The 22633-nt window shown below is 31.0% G+C and overlaps 1 long non-coding RNA gene and 2 other non-coding genes across 3 annotated transcripts; 2 read left to right on the top strand and 1 right to left on the bottom strand.

Annotated features, from left to right (window-relative positions):
* Positions 1-659: 659 nt before the first annotated feature.
* Positions 660-732, top strand: Trnar-acg. The gene has a single exon. It is a non-coding gene; the product is annotated as a tRNA-Arg (tRNA).
* A 6014-nt stretch (positions 733-6746) lies between these two features.
* On the bottom strand, positions 6747-21315 carry LOC123302540. The gene is made up of 3 exons (XR_006535534.1): positions 21304-21315; positions 11780-11787; positions 6747-6890 (listed from the first exon to the last, which is right to left on the bottom strand). It is a non-coding gene; the product is annotated as an uncharacterized LOC123302540 (long non-coding RNA).
* Positions 15099-15171, top strand: Trnar-acg. Its single transcript has one exon. It is a non-coding gene; the product is annotated as a tRNA-Arg (tRNA).
* Positions 21316-22633: the final 1318 nt, after the last annotated feature.

The following is a 22633-nucleotide window of genomic DNA, read 5'->3' as shown; positions in this document are numbered from 1 at the left end:
AATTCCATATAATAACATAGAGAACCACTCAGACAATGCCTCTTCAGTAAGTTATTTTATCTATAGACTTCATCAACCTATTAGACGAACCTACAAACTATAAAACGAAAAAAAAAATTATCAAAAGTTGAACATAAATAATTTATAATCCTATGTTCAATCTATTCGAAATAGACAATATAGTCAAAATCGGCTATAACGACGTTATATTCGATAAAATTATATCCGATTGTACCTGCATTTATTTGCCGATAAGTAACTTGCGGTCAATAAAAATGCGACACTTATAAACATCAGATATATTTGGTGACACTAAGCATTTTAAAAAACGTGTATTTTTCAACCATCAAATGGGGATGCTACTATGTTATTTTCCCTATGATGGTCATGGTGTAGGCTACGACAAATAAAATTTTGAATCGAAACGAAAATTGAGGGTGGTCAAAAGTGGCCCTGCGGTGGTTCAACGATTAAGCTCACAAAGAACGAAAAAATTGTTTCATGGGGGCCATCTTCACAAACCTAATATAACTGATACATAAGGTAGTGCTGCAGTTTTATTGACCGCAAATACTTTTTATCTTTTACAAACAATTTGTTTCAAGAAATGTATGTCACAAGCTATACGCGTTCTTTCATCTTATTTTTACTAACACACAGGTCTTGTGGCGCAACGGATAACGCGTCTGACTACGGATCAGAAGATTCCAGGTTCGAATCCTGGCAAGATCGAATATAATTTTAATTAAAATTTCACAATTTCAGTACAAAGGACCTTTGTCCAAAAACTTTTGTATTTCTTCAAAAGACGTTCGTTATCGAGTCAAAACATCAGGTGAAATCAATTTTTTAACCCTCGGCCTAAAAAAAAAGGATGTTATGAGGACCGCTATGTGTGTGTGTCTTCCTGTCTGTGGCATCGTAGCGCCTAAAGGGATGGACCGATTTTGATCTTTTTGGTTTCGTTTGAAAGGAAAATCTTTTACAAATAGTCGGGTATGAGTGACTCATAGATAAAATTATTTTCTACTTTTTAGTACAATAAAAGCTTGTCCCTTAAAAAGTATTTTTTATTAAAATTTTTAATTTAAAACTAAAAAAAATGTATATATCTCAAATATAGTGGAATAGATGGGAAAATCAGGACGCCACAACCTTACCATACATTGTCCTCCAAACTAAATGTGCAAGCGCAATGTCAGTTCAATCTGAAACCGGGAAGTGGATTAAATTTGACTTGCAAGATTTGATTATAGTCAGACAACGGGACAGGTGAAACTAAATAAAAGCTTGTAAAAAACATCCTATCCATCATAATAATTAATTCGTTGTTATGAGCGTCAATTGTCGTCGGTGTAAATAATTTTGACTATACATAAAAAAAAAAAACTTATCAAAAGTTGAACATATAAATAATTTATATCCTACGTTCAATCTATTCGAAAAACACAATACATTTAATGATAGTACAAAAAAAAAAACAAAAAAACAAGAGAAACACACTTGGAAAAAACGAATTTAATTACAGTACATTTATTTAAAAATGTAATAAGCGATTTCAAAAAAAAGACAGTCAAGTCAGTAATATGATTTGTAGTGCATTTTTTAGCACCAGAGAGTGATTAGGACACAATAATGAGTGGTTAATTATGAAATTATTTGGTGGCTTTTGGAGAAGCCATAAAATAACACATATATAGATGATTTCAAATTATAAAACATTTTTTGAAAAAGTTCTAGTCAAAAATGTAATATGATTTATTTAAGGCTGCTATGCACAAATTTTAAACATTGTTTGACGCATGCCACCTTAGCCTCCCCTCTCAACATCGCAAACTAAATTGACTCTGCCCAAAAACGGCTAGAGCAACAAAATCGGAAATAGGGCAACAAATTAACACATCAATAGCACTAAATTGCCATATATTCACTTTTTGAATCTGTGCCATCATAACGTTTTGGGGGGCTTGACCCCCCACCTTTAATCGGGGCTCCTGCTAAACGATTTGAGCTACAAAATGGGGATTAGAATAACTAATTAGCACATAAATAGCACTAAATTCTAATATATTCACTTTTTGGGTTTGTTCTGTCATTACGTTTTGGGTAGTCTAGTGTGACGTAAACCTAGCCCCTCCACCTTTAATCGTGGATTTCTGCTAAACGGCTTGAGCAACAAAATTGGGAATAGAGCAACTAATTACACATCCCTTTCAACAACTAGAAACACACCCCTTTCAACCACTATTTCAACCCTGTACAACCCTTTTTTCGCATTAAGTATCTATGTCCTTCTTCAAGGTCTAGAGTCTAGAGGCGTGGGCGAGTTATTTTAAGTCAAAGCCACCATTGTTATAAGTTTATTGCGTGCCATACAGTTTATTGTGTGTCTCTTTATGCAAGTCCGCATTGCTCATAGAGGAGGAAGCGAGACAGGTATACGTCTCTTCTACCTATCTCAGTTTCTCTAATAGTAATGAAATTGGTAGAAAAAAAAAGTTGTCTTTCTGTCTTACTTGTATTATTGGTTGACACTGGTTAGGGTATCACTGTATTACTCGTATGTTAGCTACAGAAGTCTGAGTGGCTTCTCTAAGCCATGTTTGCTCATGAATGGCTAGACTATCTCTGTACAAAATTTCATTTAAATCGGTTCAGTAGTAACATACATACATACAGACAGACAGAGTTACTTTCGCATTTATAATATAAGTAATGCTATTTTTTTGAACTTGACTATCCATTTTCAAAAACAAACAAAAATTCAACACTGCAAAGTTAACTTTCGACCAACGTTCCTCATTCTACATATTAAAATGTATATTTCAATTTATGAAAAACTAAATGTCAACCAGTTAAAAAAATTCAATTATAATAAATATAAAGAAATGGCAATCTGAATTCTTGCAAAATAAATTGAATTCTTTTAGAATTTCTTATATTATACATTTATTAAATATTAAATATTTCAACTCAAAAGCTTCCCTTTCTTATCAATGAATAATAAATACTGAATTCATTAACATTTTCATAAACAATTCTACATCGTCTATGACATAATGAACATTTTTTTAATGAAATATATGAACCATAAAAAACATACAATAATTTCACCTAAAATATCTTCTTTTTTTTAACTGAATAGGGGACAACAGGTATAAAAACCGTAATTTTATACTAGCTAAAAGTATTACTTTGTAATGGCTCGCGAATGGTATCATATAAAATAGATGTTTCCCACAGAAAATTATACTTCAATTATTGACAAATATTTTTAATTTAATTGTTCCTCAACAAATGTTAATTTCTTTAAAACATGAGGTTGTAAACCAGGATCCATGTTATTATCCGCTGTGAAAATATTCAATTCATTTTTTATTTTAAATTTATGACAAATACAACAAAACCCATCTTTATTAATTTGTAAATCAAACCAACGACGATGACATACATTACATACTTCAAATTTCAAATTCATTTGAGCAATCTCAAAATTTTCTGCATACATTTAAAAAATTAATATCATCTTGATAAAGATATAATTCTTCTTGATCTTGTTTTCGTCGTTTCCGATGATCACGCATTGACCATCGCATGACCCGTCAACGTGCGAAGTCGTGGCATTTTATTGCTATAATAACTATAATTAAAATTTTTTCATTTCTTGTATTAATATCACTTAAGTTTTTAAGTTATTTTACTGTAGAACTGCAAAAATTAATTGTTTATGTTTTGTTATCACGTTTTTTGTATTTTTCATTATGAAGTTTTTTAATACTTGAAAGAATCTACAGATGGCCACTCAATTTAAATTAATATTAAATGTAGCCAATTATATATTAGTATTAGATGTAGCTCATAGATGTCAGTTGATCATATCCCAACAAATAAGAATGAGGAGAGTATCTTGTTTTATACAGCGTGTCTACTTAGGCTGGTTCCATATAGAAAAATTTTTTATTATAAGGTTTACAAAAAAAGGTATTCTTTAAAAAAATCTCTGCTTTAGAAAATATTGCCATTCAGCAATTCACTTTTGACATCAAATGTACAGAGTGTCCACAAATTGAAAAAGTTTGATAGGAATATTAATGGTCGTTTAGAAATCTAGACCATTTAGAACAGATAATAAGGGAAGCGGTTCAAGAAACGTAAATAGGTCTCAATAATTATTTTCTGTTAAATAAAGCTTCACGCATAGCTTGCAGATGTCGTTGGTAATGTGCAGTTTGAAATTTGTACCAAGTTTCCCTCTTTAAAATGCAACAGTTTTCAATACATCTCTATGAAATTAGTACAATAAATGAACCTAGAATTATTTGATTATTACGAAAAAATTGTTTGCTGCGTGTATTGACTTGCGGTTCTTTGCATTTTCTTCAAAAAATGATCCTAAAAAAAGTCTATATGATTTAAAAGTGGAACTTTTTAGCTTTAATCCCCGCTCCATTGGGACGAAGGGGGTTTATATCGTAAAAGTAAAGGGGGTATAAGTAAAAAAAGGTCAAAATGCTGTAGTAATCTGAAATTTAAGATAGTTTTATTAATAAACTTCTTTATTCACCCCCCCCCCCCGCTTTCGGGGATCTGATTGACTATTAAATGAAAAAGACCATTTTTTTGCAATTTAAGATTTTTATAACTTAAAAAGGGATTTTTAGGGTTCCTGATCTCGGATCTTAAGCCTACCCAAGCAGATCCCTGAAAAAAATTTCATTTTTTTGAAAATTTAAATCTCTTTAAGGCATATAAGGGAGTTTTTAAAGTCGCTGATTTCGAATTTATTATCAAATTGACTCAATTTTCAAGCCCCTCCCTCTTTTACTTTATATAGGTAGACTCCCGAAACAAAAATATCTTTTTTTATGAAAATTAAGCCTTTTTAAGGCATGTTAGTGGTATAATTTAAAAAAACGGGGAGGATGTGAAAATTGAATCAATTTGATCATAAATTCGAGATCAACGACTTTAAAAACTCCCTTGCATGCTTTGAAAAGATTTAAACTTTCAAAAAAATGGTATTTTTATTTCAGCGGGGGGGGGGGGGGGGTGTAACAAATTTAATATTTTAACTTAAAATTGGAAATCAACAACCCCAAAAACCCCTTTATACGTCATTAAAAGTATTTCATAAAAAAAAGAAAGTCTTTTAGACTCCGAAAGGGAGGGGGAATTCATAAGGGAGTTTATATTATTAAAAATATCTTAAATTTCAGGTTCCTTTAGCATTTTGACGTTTTTAAATCTTTGAAAAGTTATCTGATTAACTTTACGATAAGTCGCCCTATTAGCTCAGTTTGTTAAGGCGTAACCAATTCCGTCCGCGGTATGCTTAGGGTAGCGGGTTCGATTCCCCTCGTTTAATTAATTTCATTAATAGTTGTGATGGGCTGTAGTGCATAGTATATGCATGAAGGAGGTGCACTCAGCCTCTGAAATTGAGAAGCTGATAAATGAAATTATCAGCGGAAAGGTGGTAAAACACATATATGGTATCACAATGGGCTCTATAGCCTAAGTGTGTCCTTCGTGGACAGCCAATATAACCTAACCTAACCTACTTTACGATATAAAAAAGTTCCACTTTAAGCCATATAGACTTTTTTTTAGAATAATTTTCTGAGGCCAATACAAAAAACCGCAAGTCAATACATCCAGCAAAGAAGTTTTTCGTATGAAAAAGATTCGTTTACTATACTAAATATAAACCATAAAAAAACATTTACAATTTCACCAAATATAAGAACTCTTGTACTTGCTTGCTCTTATTTAAAAAAAAAAAAAAAAAATTGCAAATAGAATACATATTTTGCGACATGGTGTATTTTATACACACACAAACAAACACACTGATACAACTGTGAATATTGAGAGAAAAAGCAATTTTAAATGTTAGCATGGCAACAAGATTGGTTAAATAACGCAATAACAGTCATGATTTCATTGGAGATGGTGATCTGGTCTGGACCAGTCAACTGGTACAACGAATGAACTACACACTACACAGTACATACAACATATATAATATAGTCGAATCAATCAAGTCGGAAAATACTCCTAAAATGTTAAAAAACTGTTGAACAGAATTGATTTCAAAAATTATCATAAAATTATCACAAATTTTCAACTTTGTTTTGTCAACAACTGACAAAATTTTACTTGTTTTGGATTACAATAGAGAATATTCATGTATTTTTTTATTTATTTTTACTTAATTGTTTACACCGTTATAGCATAGTAAAAAATATAAATACTGTTTAAAAATACTGTAATTAAGAGTAAAAAAATATTTAAAATACATTATAATTTTGAGATATTTAAACGCAGTCCTTTAGCGCTCTCTGTTGATGACTTTACTATCGTTATTATTAAGTTTTCTAATTACAAGCCGTAGAATAATATAACTCAATGTAATACCATACAAAATATAAGTAATTAATACCATAAGGGGGCGTCCATAAATTACGTGAGATGATTAAGGGGGGGAGGGGGTCGAGTCAAATATCATCTAATCTCACGTTGGGGAGAGGGGGGGTCTCGACAAATATCACGCAATTTTTTTTTCTGATTGAAACAAAAAAATATTATACTATTTTGTTGAATTTAATCCAAATTGTATGTACATGTTTAAAATTTAATCTTAAGCGTTAACGTAATATGATTACGATTATTCACTAATTCGTTCGGAAAAAAATTATTTCATTCATACTTCGACGTTATATATCTACTGAATATTACTGCGTTTACGTAATAAACCCACATTCTGAAAAATCTCACGTGAGATTGGGGGACGGGGGAGGGGGTTGACTAAAACCTCACGACATCTCACCAAGGGGAGAGGGAGGGACAGAAAATTTAAAAAAACACCTCACGTAATTTATGGACGCCCCCTAAAGTATGTTAATAAATCTGACAAGCCACATACTATGACGTCAAGTCCGTTTTAAAATTTGAATTTCCGTTTTAGAAATTTGAAATTCTCACTGTGAATATGTATTTTTATACCATGTACATATATATGAAATATACATAGTATATTAAGTTTAGTCCCAAGTTTGTAAATATTGATGCTACGAAAAAAATTTTAGTATAGGTGTTCATAGAATAACCTAATTAGTCTATTTCCGGTTGTCTGTCCGTCTTTCCGTCTGTCTGTCAACACGATTACTCAAAAACGATAAGAGATATCAAGATGAAATTTGTATAGCATATTCAGGACGTAAAAAATAAGGTCGAGTTCGTAAATGAGGAATATAGGTCAATTGGGTCTTAAGTCCGTAAGATCCATCTTGTAAACCGTTAGAGTTAGAACAAAAGATCAAATGTAAAAAATGTTCCTTATAATAAACAACTAATTTAATAAACAACTTAGTATACACGAAGACACCGACAATCGTTCAAAAATTGCAATCGGAATTCTCTCGCCACTTCGGGACTATCGAACGTCCCTTGTACCAAGAAATACAACACATTTGAGATATCCATGACTTTTCAAGATCTCCAATCTTAAATCTGAAATAGGAGCAGTAAGCTGATTTTATCATTTTAGTAATTTTTATTAGATTTGTTCAATTCTAGCGAAATTATGAAACATTAAATAAAAGTTATATTAGACCTTTCCCAACATTTTGAGATCTTGATGGGTGAAAGGTGACGGTAGGTCGACAAACCACTGTTCCCTAGTGAATTATTTTTAATTTGACCTCAAAAAACATTCATCACCCCTAATTTCTACATTAATATGTTTTTGAGCCTTGAAAAAGACCCAATTGAGGTCGAAACGTTGGCAAATCAAAAATAAAAAAATCAAATACACTTTATCTGTGTCCTGCATTCACAAGAAAACAAAAACTTATTAATTAGAAACTTGCCGGAGATTCAACCCGCCCACAGTGCAGCCGAAGACCAAAAAGGCGAAAACCATTGACAGTCTCCTCTTTACTTTCAGTCGGAATGTAGTCTTCGCCAAAGTACAACATTGTTTTAGATACAAAGGGAAAAGTCATAAACGAGTAAGAGTGCTTCGAGTAAAGAAAATTCAACAAAACCAAATGGAATCTACGTTGGAATGGAATATTGCAAAAGAAAATTTATAGAAATAGAAATATAAAGTTCTTTTTTTTAACAAAATTCAAGTTTTTGACTGAAGCAGTGATAACACGTTGGATGCTGCCTTTAAACCTATTGGAGGTTACTGAGAAAAGTATTATCTATTGAATAAAATAAAATTCAGCTGTTACTTGAATTTTATTTTACCCTAGGGGGTTTTTCGAAAAGGAATCAAGGGATTAAACTTCCGTAAACTAGACAAAAAATGTGTAATCAACGATCCTAAAACCCTCGAAAACGATACGTAACTCGATTATAATAAATAATACATGATATTTTACCCCAGAGGGTGGTCGATAAGAGATGAAGGGTAAATTTTCCGTAAATTTGACATATCATTTGTAATCAGAGACCAAAAAACCTCCTGTGATTCAATTTTGGAGTGAATTATTTAAATTTTCGAATTTTGGTCGCATTTTCGAATTTTGGTGGAATCCCTTACTGAAGTGTGGTGCTGTAACAATAAGACCTTATATTCGTGATCACAGACAGAGTCAATTCCGAAAGCAAAATATTCATTTTATAGACTGTTTTTGGTTGGGATTGTTTAGAAAAGTTAAAACTACCCTTGTTTTTGAAGGCAGAGGTTAGTGGTGTGGAAGATCTAAGGAACACGTAGAAAGAATAACTTTTGAAATCAATGCTGTCATACAGGTTTTCAACATTTTACAGTATTTTCCGGCTTATTTATTCGACTAATATAATATAAATGTATACTATACTATAAGGCTAAAGTTTTTAATATAATAAAACTTTAACACAAACTCACAGCATCTACAGCATCTAGAATACAATATTTTAAAAGAGAGTATAAAATTTTGGTGTCAAAAACTCATATTACTTTTATGTACAAATGGGTTGTTCGGAACTAAATCTTCAATCTGGAAGTGTTAGATGAAAATTTCATTTAATATTTAAAATTTATATATCCCGCGTTATGCTTAATAGCTCTGCTAATACGTTGTAGATATGCTAGATGGAATTAAAAACTTATTAGTTAATTGTCCGATTAATTTACATCTAGTTTTTTGATAAGTTAAGAAAAATGTATATTTAACCGGTAAGATCGCATCCTTAGCTGTTCCATAAACTAAGGAATTTTCGCCGTTTCGGCATGAAAAATGTGTCACTAACTTATTTATTTGTATAACATACTGTTATTTTCACCTATTTCTAGTTCACTCTATAGTCTAAGCCAGGTGTCGGCAACCTTTTGAGTCGGAAGAGTTAGAATTGCAATTTACAAAAAAAGTAAATTTTTGAAATTAAAAAACTGGCTAATTTATGTACTTATTGCTATGAAAAATAAAATGACTAGCTGGCTAAATTTCAAGAGTCCTCATACGAAAAAAAAGCCTTAGGTATGACAAAAATAAAATTTCTGATTTTATTGGAACGATTACCGGATTTTCTGAAATTTTGATTTAGTCCTAAGTATGGGCATCGCCAAAAGGAAGCACATAGGGGCAGCTACCCCTTTCTAGAGATTTACAAGAATAGTTCAAAGCAACCACGAGTTTTTAAACAAAAAATTTACTCACAAAAGTTGACTCCTTTAACCCCCTTGATATTATTGAATTGGTTTAGTATGAAATTAGAATCAATTAAGCTACCTATAAATTTTAACTCACCATCTTTTATAGTTTTTGAGAAAAAGAAAACTAAATTTTTGCCCTAATTTGGACCCTCCGGGGAAAACAAAGTAATTTAAGAAAAAAAATTTCAAAGAAAAGTTTAATTTTTTACACTGACACTTTTGTTCTATCTCTTATGGTTTACAAGATGGGTCCTACGGATCCAAGACCAAATGGACTTTTGAACTTAAACTCACTTTTTATTTCCTGAGCACGATATAAACAAATTTCAGCTCGATATCTCTTTTCGTTTTTGAGTTATTGTGTTGATGGGCAGACAAACTGAAATAGACTAATTAGGTTAATTTTACGAGCAACTATATTAAAATTTTGTTTCTAACATCGATATATATAAGCGTAACAAACTTAATATACTTTGACATTTCATATATAGGATATAAAAACTAAACAAAATCATTTTTAAAAACAAGCTTTTAGGAAAGGGACCCCTATAAGATCAAAGTGGAAAAAGAAATAGCAGAAAAATAAATTTTTAGGTAGACGATTTCCACCAGTATAAATCCAGATTCCTGTGTCTGTGAAAACCCAAAATTTAACAGTAGATCCACGCCTGTTTTCAGATAAATTTAAAGTTTAATAAGTCTTATTTTAAAATAAACAAGTGAAAATAAACAATGGACTGAGTTAATTATTGAAATACCATGTATAGACAGTGTTGATGACTATTATCACATTACACTATTATACATACTATACAATTTGCGCCTAATTTGCACCCTCACGGGTAAACAGTGATGTTTACGAAAAAATGTTTCAAACAAAAGTTGGTTATTTTATCAGGAAAATTTTTTTACATTTAAACTTTTGTTCTATCTCTAACGGTTTACAAAATGGTACCTACGGACCCAATACCCAATTGAACTATGTTGCTCATTTACGAACTCGACCTCACTTTTTATGTCCTGAGTACGCTGTAAAAATTTCAGCTTGATATCTTTTTTTGTTTTTGAGTTATCGAGTTTACAGACGGTATTAGTATATACATAGTATATTAAGTTTAGTCCCAAGTTTGTAACGCTTAAAAATAATGATGCTAGGAAAAAAATTTTTTCATAGGTGTTCATAGAATCACCTAATTAGTCCACTTCCGGCTGTCCGTCCGTCCGTCTGTGGACACGATAACTCAAAAATGAAAAAAGATATCGAGCTGAACAGCGTACTCAGGACGTAAAAAGTGAGGTCAAGTTCGTAAATGAGCATCATAGGTCAACTGGGTCTTGGGTCCGTAGGACCCATCTTGTAAACCGTTAGAGATAGAATAAAAGTTTAAATGTAAAAAATGTTCCTTATCAAAAATTAAACAACTTTTGTTTGAAACATTTTTTCGTAAACATCTCTGTTTACCCGTGAGGGCGCCAATTAGGCGGAAATTTTATAATATGTACTATACTTGATTATCAGTTATGTATGTGTCACATGTATGTATGTGTAATGTGATAAAGAAATCAACACTGACTATGCATGGTATTTCAACAATTAAGTCAATTGTTTGTTTTCACTTGTTTCTCCTATGTTTTTACTTGAACATACCTAGAACTCATACTTTTCCTATTCTCCATTAATCAACTTGCATCCCTATTTGTCATCGACTAGCGACGTCCTTGGTCCTAGAAAAGCGCTAAAGTCTATGAGATCGAAGATCTCAAATAATGCAACCTAAGTAAGTAATCTTTATATAGAGGTAAAAAAAAGTATATACACGTATCTTACATGTTCGTGTATATGTGTATGTGTGTATTCAGACCGGATCAACCGGTTATGCTAATCATTAAAACACCCGCCAAGAGCTGAACTATTCGATAGCGTTAACTCTCTCTCGTGGACTGGTGGGTGAGATACAATACCTTACCCTTCATCTACAAAATATTAGGTATAATTATATATATATATATATATATATATATATATAGATGTGTATATACATATATACTACAAGACATGTATCCACTACACATATTGTTGATATTTCTAGCATATATAATGTAATTATATATACTATTGATGGTATCATAAACCTTATATACTAATATATACTTTAAATATTTTATTTAGTCAAAAAAGTATCTATAGCAAAAAATTATAATCATTGTTTTATATTGCAATTTCATCCGACTCGTTTTTTAACCTTGATTTTCATCGAATTTTCTTTGATTACTTTAAGTAATTTTTCACAAGGAACTCGCCAGCCGATGGCAAATAGGGTGGACAAATTGATTTATGTAGAATAGGAAAAGTATGAATTCTAGTATGTTGAAAAAATTTATTTTTTAATTTAAAATTAGACTTATTTAACCATAAATTTATCTGAAAACTGGCGTGGATCTAGAGTTAAATTTTGGGAAGTCCGAATTTATACTGGTGGAAATCGTTTACCTAATTTTTCTCCTATTTATTTGTTTCCTCTTTTATTTTATAGGGACCCTTTTCCTAAAAACTTGTTTTTAAAATTGATTTTATTTAGTTTTGATACTCTATATATGAAATATATCAAAGTATATTAAGTTTAGTCCCAAGTTTGTAAGGCTTAGATATATTGATAGATAAGTTAGAAAACATTCGTGGATCTACTGTTAAATTTTGGGTTTTCACAGACACAGGAATCTGGATTTATACTGGTGGAAATCGCCTACCTAAAAATTTATTTTTCTGCTATTTCTTGTTTCCACTTTCATCTTATAGGGATCCTATTCCTAAAAGCTTGTTTTTAAAAATGATTTTATTTAGTTTTTATATCCTATATATGAAATGTCAGAGTATATTAAGTTTGTAACGGTTAGATATATTGATGTTAGAAACAAAATTTTTATATAGGCGTTCGTAAAATTAACCTAATTAGTCCATTCCCGTTTGTCTGGCCATCAACATAATAACTCAAAAACTAAAAGAGATATCGAGCTGAAATTTGTTTATATCGTGCTCAGGACATAAAAGGTGAGTTTAAGTTCAAAAGTCCATTTGGCCTATCTTGTAAACCATAAGTGATAGAACAAAAGTTTCAGTGTAAAAAATGTTTCTTATAAATTATAAATTAAACTTTTGTTTGAAACATGTTTTCGTAAATAATTTTGTTTACCCCTGAGGGTCCTAATAAGTGAAAAAATTTTCTAAAAAAAATATAAAAGATGGTGGATTGAAAATTTGTCGGTAATTTCTTTGATTCTTATTTCATACTAAGCCCATTCGATAATATTAAGAGGGTTAAAGGAGTCAACTTTTGGGAGAAAACTTTTTCTTTAAAAATTCATGGGTGCTTTGCCCCTCTTGGTGACGCCCATGCATTTTCACGATGATGAATTAGAGCCTGTGAATTTATACCTATAAGTGAGACAAATTTGCAGGTTCACATTAAAATATTTGCTAAATTTATAACTCGAAAAAAATAATTCGTTTTAACTTAAGTCACGAATATATTGTTAAAGTTTATCTATGATCATCTCTAGAAGTGACTCTCAATGATTTTATTTTTTTTCAATCTCATGTTTGAATTAACAAGCTACAAAAATTCAAAATTTCGCTATATTTAATCTAAATAAAAACAATCAAGATGAAAGCCATCAAAGATTTGTTTGTATCTTTTTCTAGTAAAGCAGGATTTAGCATGAAATTCTTATGACAAAAATAGTATATACGACGCCAAATACTATGTACGATGTTTCTGTCTAATATATGTCTAATAAGCAGTTTTAAATGCTTATATTATCCGTATTTCTGGGCCGAATTGAATTTTAATTTCACTTTTTGTCTTCTCTTCTTTACGATATTTTCATATCTTATTAAGAAATGCGAAAAAAAAAATTCATAAATATTAAATATACCCTATTAATTATAAGTATCTTAAATATTAAAAAGTTTTTCATTTAAAAATGATGGAATTTTAAACTTAAGGCTGTATTCTGGTCAAAAGTTTTGAAAGATCAATTTTTTTGTGAGCATATTTCAAAGTTTAGATTTTCAAAAATATTTCCTCCAAAGGAATTTTCAAAATTTCATTTATTTATCTGGCAACATCTGGCAATGTCGAATATCCAGGTTGGCACTCCTGTTCAAAATATGGTACAAATCATATAGAGTTAGTTCATTCCACATTACATATGTATATCATTCATTTTCTCGGTAAGATCTAACACAAATTGAACCAACTCTACAGCAAATTACTATTTGCGAAATTATTCTAGCCTAACTTTATTTATTTATACTTGGAATAAATGTGTGAATCTGGAAGAAGAAATGGAAATTAGCTCAAAAGTGGTTATTTGTGGTAAAACGTTAATTATTTTAGTTAATAAAGTATATTATATTCGGAAGAAAATGATAACAAATACATTTATTATGTTATGTGTTAATTTTTTCATATTAAGGGTTGGAAGCTGTGATTAGTTTACTACCAAAGAAAATTGGTCTTGAAAAGTTTATAATTATCAAGAAACTGACTTCAATCAATATTTAATATAATATAGCGGTGTTGCCATTTCTTATCGCGTATTATGGCGCAGACAAATCAATTTTTCAATTTTTCACTTTTGAACATAAAAAAAAACAAAATTGTAGACGTGATTTTAATGACGTTTGGTACAGGTCTTCACTACCGTTATATCTGTATATCATTTGTTTTTTATAACTTTCTTATCGCTACGTCAAAAGTTGTTTACGTTTTTCTTCATGACTTCTGCTCATATGAGATGTTAAAAGTGCTAGCTTTGAGAATTTTTCTAGCGAAAACTGTAGTAGCGAATGTGTTCCATTTTCTAAATAAGTTTCTCAAAAGTTTTTTTGGGCTCAATAAATGGCAGAGATACTTTATTAGTCTATACGCAGGTATATAGATTTCTTAAACATATTGTTTCTTGAAGAAATGAAAAATTGTTTTCGTTCAGATAAAACTCAACAACAAATAGTAATAAAAAACTGATCAGATAAATAACGATATATTACAGCCTAGATAATAACACAAGCATTAGTCAAACATATCATAAAATGCTTAAATAGCATATAGGGGAAGTTGGTGGAATATTTATAAAATCACATGCATTTTTTTTATTATTCTATGGTTCTAGGGCGTCGCCAGCCGATGGCAAATAGGGGAGCAAGTTGATTTATGCAGAATAAGAAAAGTATGAATTCTAGGTATGTTCAAGTAATAAAATAGGAGAAAAAAAACTAAATTTATTTTTTATTTTAAAATTAGACTTATTTAACCAAAAATTTATCTGAAAACAGGCGTGGATCTAGAGTTAAATTTGAGGGTTTCACAGACACTAGAGTCCGGATTTATACTGGTGGAAATCATTAACCTAAAAATTTATTTTTCTGCTAATTTCATTTGGGACATATACAGGTCTTGTGGCGCAACGGATAACGCGTCTGACTACGGATCAGAAGATTCCAGGTTCGAATCCTGGCAAGATCGAATATATTTTTTAATTATTAGTTATTGAATCATAGCTATTCATCTGTAGAGTTCTATCAAACCAAAGTGGCACCGAGCAAGAGAGAATGTATGATGTATTTGTATGTGCACTCGTATCTACACTCTCTCTTGTTCAGTGCCACTTTGGTTTGATAAAACTCTATCATCTTTTTTACCACTTGGTTACATCAGTATAGGAAAGATATAAAACAAGTGAAAACAAACAATTGACTGAGTTAATTATTGAAATACCATGTATAGACAGTGTTGATGACGCTTTTTACAAATAAATGTTTCAGACAAAAGTTTTTTTTTTATAAGGAACATTTTTTACATTTAACTTTTTACGTCCTCAGCACGCTATAAAAATTTCAGCTTGATATCTCTTTTCGTTTTTGAGTTATCGTGTCGACAGACAGACAGCCAGAAATGGACTAATTAGTTGATTTTATACACAGAAATACCAAAATTTTGGTCTTAGCATCAATATTTTTAAAATTGTTAAATATAAGTATAACAAAATTGTTATTATTGTTGGATAACTACTTAAGTGTTTTATTAAAATTAAACTAAGTACAACCAACGTGACGATTTTTACTGATAGGGTCCCATCAAAAGAATTTGCACGGGCCCCAGATGGTATAGTTACGCCACTGCTTACACTTATGGAGAAAAGAGTTCGGAAAATCTACATCGTCCTTAACATTTTCCCCTATTCTAACACTACAAACATTAGCGCAGCCATATTTAAAAAAAAAAAAGAACTATAAGTAACTGCAAAAGATATAAATAGATTTTTAATTTCAAACTGGTATTGGTATTATTTTATTTTTGCTAATGGCCTTTACTACTCACAGAACTTTGTTTTTAGTCATATTTCCCCCGTAAATATAGACTTATGCACTGTATCGAAGGTCAAAGGAGAGGTGTGGGGATATGTTATAAATCTGTTTCATGACTCCCAGAAGACAATATGTGGGTTATTGAAGATACCTAGTAACCCCTTTAAGTTCAAATGAGCTGAAATTCGTTATGTTGAGTTGTTTATTAGGTGGATCGGTTTTATTAAGGGGGGGGGGGAGGAATTTTGGGCGAGATTTCTGCTTTTTCGAAGTTTTTATATCTACTCAAGTACTATGCTACAAGGTTGGAAATCGGTATGTAGGTTGGGTTTTGGTCACGAATGTGCCTTTTGAGAGTTGCAGTTTCCGAACCACTCTTCGCCCTTTTTATATCGAAATATTGATTTTCGCAGTTTTTATTGCTTCATATTTAAGTACGGTCTTTCCCTTGATAAAAAAGTCGAATTTATGAAGCGTTAATTTCGGATTCGCCATGTTATTTCAAGTGTTTTTGTCTGCTAAACGATGACAATTTCTATAAAATTTTGGCAAAACCGTCTCTATTCATTTGAAGAAAGCATTTAAGAAGTGAAACCCTAGATTATTTGAAGTAAGAATATGTTTATTTATTTTTAATCCGAAGTTTACGATTTATAAATCCGAATTTTTTATCATGACCTTCATTGAGCAGTTTTTGACTTTTAACAAACTAACAAACAAACTTCCTTACTTTCACATTTATAATATATAGGGATGGTAGGACGGGCTATGATTTTATTGCTCCTGACTTTACGTTAAAATATACCATGTGTGTTTGTACCATCTAGGCATATACATATCTGTAGTATGACAGAATACATCCGTTTAGTAATGCATCTATGCGAGAGGTATTATATACATGTATTGAACATTAGTTGGAAGACGCTTGGAGAGTGGGAGTTATTTAGTCAATTAATAATATTTGTTTGCAACAAAACTCCCACTCTCTGCATGCATACAACAGAAGATCTGTCATATCGTATCTGTAGTCTTACAATACATGTATATAATACCTCTCGCTTAGATGCATTACTAAACGAATGTATTCAGTCATACTACAGATATGTATATGCCTAGGTGGTACAAACACACTTGGTATATAGACTAGCCTGCGCAGTAAAAGACAAATTTTGGAGGTCCAAGAAACAAAAAACGGAGTCTATTATGAGAGGGAAATATAACTTAAGTGATGGAGCTCTGTTTTATTTTTTGTTATTTGTAGCTAGTAGGTATTGCTAAAGTTACTGTATTTTTAATTAATTGATATGTTCTGTTGATTTGAATTCATCGTTGTTGTAAGAACGCAACGAAGCCATTTTCAATTGTGACTTGAATTTAGATTTATTTCATTTTAAATATACACATATATGGTAATTTTTGAAAAAAAAAATGGCATTTCTTTGAAAATATTAGTCATTGTGTTATGTATGTATTTTTATTAAAAAATAAAAATAATAAAATTATAAGTGCAATCACTCTATACGGATATAATTACAGGGTCGCAAATAAATTGGACACTTTTTTCAGGTTGTAAATAGTGAGCTCATAGAAGTTAGAGGTGTAACAAAACGTATGTACCGAATACTGAGTAACGAGTACTAGTCGCAGAAACGAAGCAATGAAGTTCGAAAAATTTGAAGAGTAAGTCGAATTTGAAAGCAATTTTCAGCATTCGATTCGTTAGAGCATCAGGAAATTTTGTGACCTAAATAATATACATTTTAGAATTGTATTTTAAATTAACCGTAAAAATACTAAATTTACAATTTGGTCAATAGTGATGAAAATGATTCCAAACTTGTTACTCGTGGATTTTTGGGGTCGCTGAACATAAATATGGCGTCAGAATTGGTCTCCGAGGTACATGGTGTCCAGGGTAAACGGTATCCCCGCCGTCTCCTGGAGTTTTCGGAAAATTCGTTATATAACCGATCAAACTCGTTATTCGGAGTTTTTGGGGTCACTGAGCACGATTCTCCCAACAAAATTGGTCTCCGAGGTACCTGGTATAAAGAGTATCTCGGACACATTGGGAATCCCGAGCACCAGGTACCTGTTGTCCGATTCTCTAGCAATATTCGTCTCAGCGATCCCAAAATCCGAGTAACGAGTTTGGACCCTAGGCACCAAAGATATATACATAAACTCGCTAGTATATATACATGTATATTTGATATTAGATATAAATCTTTTGATTGATTAGACGCGACAGAAACTAGTTTTTTGAACTCTTAATAGTTGAAGATTTTTACTACTTACAACGAACCAAAAATAAAAAATAAAAACTCACAAGCAGCAGTACTCCACTACTAAGGTCATATTCCCCCCTCAATAGATACTTTTTAGATGCTTCTTTCTTTTAGAACACATCAAATATTGACATTAAATGAGTCTTTTGTCCAATAAGAATAAATCAATTGGATAAAAGTTTCTAATGATTAATCATAATATATAGATAACAAAACACAAAATTAATTTTTATAAAATATAAGGATTATTAATATTTTTAGGTAATAATTTTCATAAATCCATACATAAATCACGTGACAGTAAACACCAATCAGATGTACTCTCATGGTCCTACGTCACATCATATGAAAGACTATGTAAGCTTACAAATACAAAAAGATGAGAACTTGCAAATACTTGTAAAACTGCATATACAAAAATGATTACATGTCACGGATTGATGTCATTCAGGACGCCATGACATTCTACACTGTTTTAGAACTAAATTTGTATTGGTTATACTTTTTTTAATAATATTTTCTTAGTGTAAATCAGATACTAATGTAACGTATAAACCAATTTTTCAAATTTAGGACTATTAATAACAATTTAAAATGTCGGAACCAGTGATTTTTCACATTTTTCCTCCAGGGAATACCCTTCAAACTACTAGAATCAACCGCCGCTCCTATAAAATAAATCATTAACTCTACATATTAAACATACATCAGATATCCCCAAAACCTCCTGAATCGTGTTCTTACTCTCACCCCCACCCCACCCCCCCCCCCCCGTTGACCTTCGATACAGAGTATTAGTCTATATTTTTGTATTTTTTCGGGAGTAGTATGAGTAAAAAAAATAAAAATATATAAAGATTATGATTACTGTAACGTCTACAAAGATTTTTTTGATAAATAACCGTCATAAATTTTAAAATGTTTGCCTCTTCAAAATAATTAAAACAAAAAGTTATAGCAATATTTTTGTTTAAAACCAATACTAAAAACTAATATTATTCTCGTATATCTCGAGCTCAAATGTTCAAAAGTTGTCCATTGAATTATGACGAATGTTTTATTTGCTGTTAAAAAAATTTATTTTATGTAAACACTCATTTCACTTCCACATATCGTACTCTGTCCATTTAACTCTTTTATCCCCAAACCGAACTCATACAGTTTACAAAAGTAAAAAAAACCCTAGTTGTTTGCAACGACGTCGCAGCCGTTGGCAAATAGAGGGGCAAGTTGATTTATGAAGAATAGGAAAAGTATGAATTCTAGGTATGTTCAAGTAAAAATATAGGAGAAAAAACGGTAAATTTATTTTTTATTTTAAAATTATACTCATTTACATTCACAGACACTGGAGTCCGGATTTATCCTGGTATTTTCGATATTTTTAGAGTATTTTTTACATTTACGTCATACAAATTGTCTAGTTTACTAGTTGATTAGTCACGTGACAGCCGAACCACTTTAAAGCCTCGAGAAATCCGAATCGAGTTAATCCGGGGCCAGATAGAATATCCTTAAAACAATTAACAAAAAACTTGTAATTATATAAACTGACTAATTTAACTCCATTTTAACATGAATTGAAGTTAATTTTAAAAAATTTTTGTGTTTATTTAGACCACCTGAAGAGTATTTTCAAGTAAAATATTTCATTATTCCAGATTTATTATTAATACTCAAATATCTCACCCGCTGTGTACATGTATATGGAAGTAAAAATCGTAAAGTAATCGAATAAGAAACACGAATCTACATTCAAAATACATCTTATACCATATTTTTTTGCTTTTTAAATGTCGAATCATTCAATAATTTATTAAATCAAGTGAAATTCTACTCAGGAATTACCTATACAGAAATTTTTACAAACAAGGTTAGGTTAGGTTAGGGTATATTGGTTGTCCATGAAGGACACACTTAAGCTATAGAGCCCATTGTGATACCATATATGTGTTTTACTACCTTTCCGCTGATAATTTCATTTATCAGCTTCTCAATTTCAGAGGCTGAGTGCATATCCTTCATGCATATACCTTGCACTACACCAGCCCATCGCAACTCTTAATTAAATTAATTAAACGGTGGGAATCGAACCCGCTACCCTATGAATACCGCGGACGCAATTGGTTACGCCTTAACCAACTGAGATTACGTTAACAAATAAATTTTTATAAAATTATGTAGAGGTTATGATTTACCTCTATTAAGTTAAAAAATATTAAACCATAGAGATAATATAACATTTCTATGTATTTAACGCACGAAATATTTCACGCATGTATAAGACACGTGAGCAAATCTTTGATCACGTGATTAAGGATTACCGAACGATTGACGTGAGTGCTAACGGATTAAATGTAAAAGCCATTTCAATGATATTTTACTTGAGTTTATTTCAAAGAGGTTATATATAACATAGAGGCTTAAAAGTATAGGAAACGCAATTGAACGTTAAAAAAGGGACCGTCATACCTCTTTGTCTCGCAGCCTATCAAAGGGCTCTATTAATATTTTGAATTATTGTATAAACACGTACATATCTGTGTATTTTATAGAAGTAATATAAGACAGACTAAGACAGCTATACGCGTACTTTTTTTAGGTCTCTCTCTACGAAGATCAACGGTTTGGATGGTCACATTACAGTTCTATATTATTACTTCTATGGTTTATTAGCGATGGACTTAGTCAATAATGTTAAGTCGGTATTATTCTCTGGCACAAAATAGAGTATATAAGGTGAACTAACTTAACATAAGCATAACACAAAGACTGAATCCGCGCCGGCGGCATAATTTAAAAAGAGTCTCGACAAATCGAATATAGTACCTCTAATATAAGAACAGAAACAGTGATGTAGTTTTATGACGTAGCCTTGAAAAAAATACTGCACAATGATTATAAAAAGAGATGAATAAATAAATAATATTTCAGTCGTAAACGTTGAAGAAAAATAAAAATGAAACACCTTCGTCATCTCCACTAAAAAACAAAAACAAAACAAAACAAAATTGCAACTATTATTCTGACATAACCTTGCCTGGTTCGCGTTCTTTGCTATGGCTTTTCTTCATCCATAATATTCATATACTATGCTATTATATTTTGAGTCATAATCATTTTTACACACCATGGATGTATAATTATCTGATTTTAATTATTTCTGTTTAAAAATCATAAAAATATGGCATTTATGGCTGTGCTGATATTTACATGGTAGCGTTATGTTTAATCTAATATACATATATATATATTATAAATATACATATAAAATGATAAAATGCTAATGCTAGTACGTGAACACATGGTTTTCTCTATGACCACCAACAGCAATCAACTTTCCATTGGGGAGGGAAGTTGATTGTAAGGGTTGTTTAAGTTTGGTTGCGGTGGGAGGCAGTGGGTGGTTTTGGGTGACAAAAATGTGAAAAAATATATATCTGTCCTTTTCTTACTCATGTTACTTTCGATTTTAAGAACAAATTTCTGGAATGATCTAGAAAATTATAAAATGTGTGTAACGGTCAAAACCGATTCGAAATTTTCTAGAAAATTCTAGAAATGATCTAGAAAGTTTGTTTAAATCGACAACTAAAATCATGATCAACTTTAAACTGGCCGCCAAGAGCTGTTAGCGTCATCTCTCGACGATTAGTAGAACTATCAAGCCAGAACCGGACACGAACTTTCTGGGCCTTCTTCCGAATTTTAAATCTTTTAAATTCAACCAAGTTTATTGTTTTTTCAAAGGTTTTATTGTTAAAAGTAAGTTATTTATTTTAAAATATTCTGTCTGGATATAAATTTTATTAACTTAAACTATTTTCTAACAAGAAAAAGGACAATAGAAGCTAGTAGAATAGAATAAAACTCTTTCCTCGAACATTCTTTTAACCAGAAACCTCTAGAGCAACCTCAAGATCTAAAAAGAGGCTCTATCGGTGACTTGAGTCAGTCTTTCTTGAGAAACCACAGAGTTCGGATTTGAAAAGAAATCAAAGCGAGAATAAATGGAAAGCATATTAATTAAATTTTTGAAAATGTACTAAATATTCTAGAGAGTTCTGGTACTAGAAATTTCGAAATTCGACGATATATAAACCAAAATTCAGTGACTTTCCGTCAGTCTGATCGTGTTTATAGTCGAGAGAATATTAATTGAAATTAAGAGTGTACAGCAATCAAATATATTTAAGTGATTTTGACAAGTGAAAAAGAACGAACTATTTGAATATTGTAGAGTGTTCTGGTACTAAAAATTTCGATATTCGATGATACATAGAAATCTATTACATTTACATTAAAAAATGGATCCTTAAATATTATTTATAC

The sequence above is a fragment of the Chrysoperla carnea genome, chromosome X (genome assembly GCF_905475395.1).
Source record: "Chrysoperla carnea chromosome X, inChrCarn1.1, whole genome shotgun sequence".
NCBI classification, from domain to species: Eukaryota; Metazoa; Arthropoda; class Insecta; order Neuroptera; family Chrysopidae; genus Chrysoperla; species Chrysoperla carnea.
Note: the sequence above shows the minus strand (reverse complement) of the source record. Positions and strands in the feature narration are given on the sequence as shown.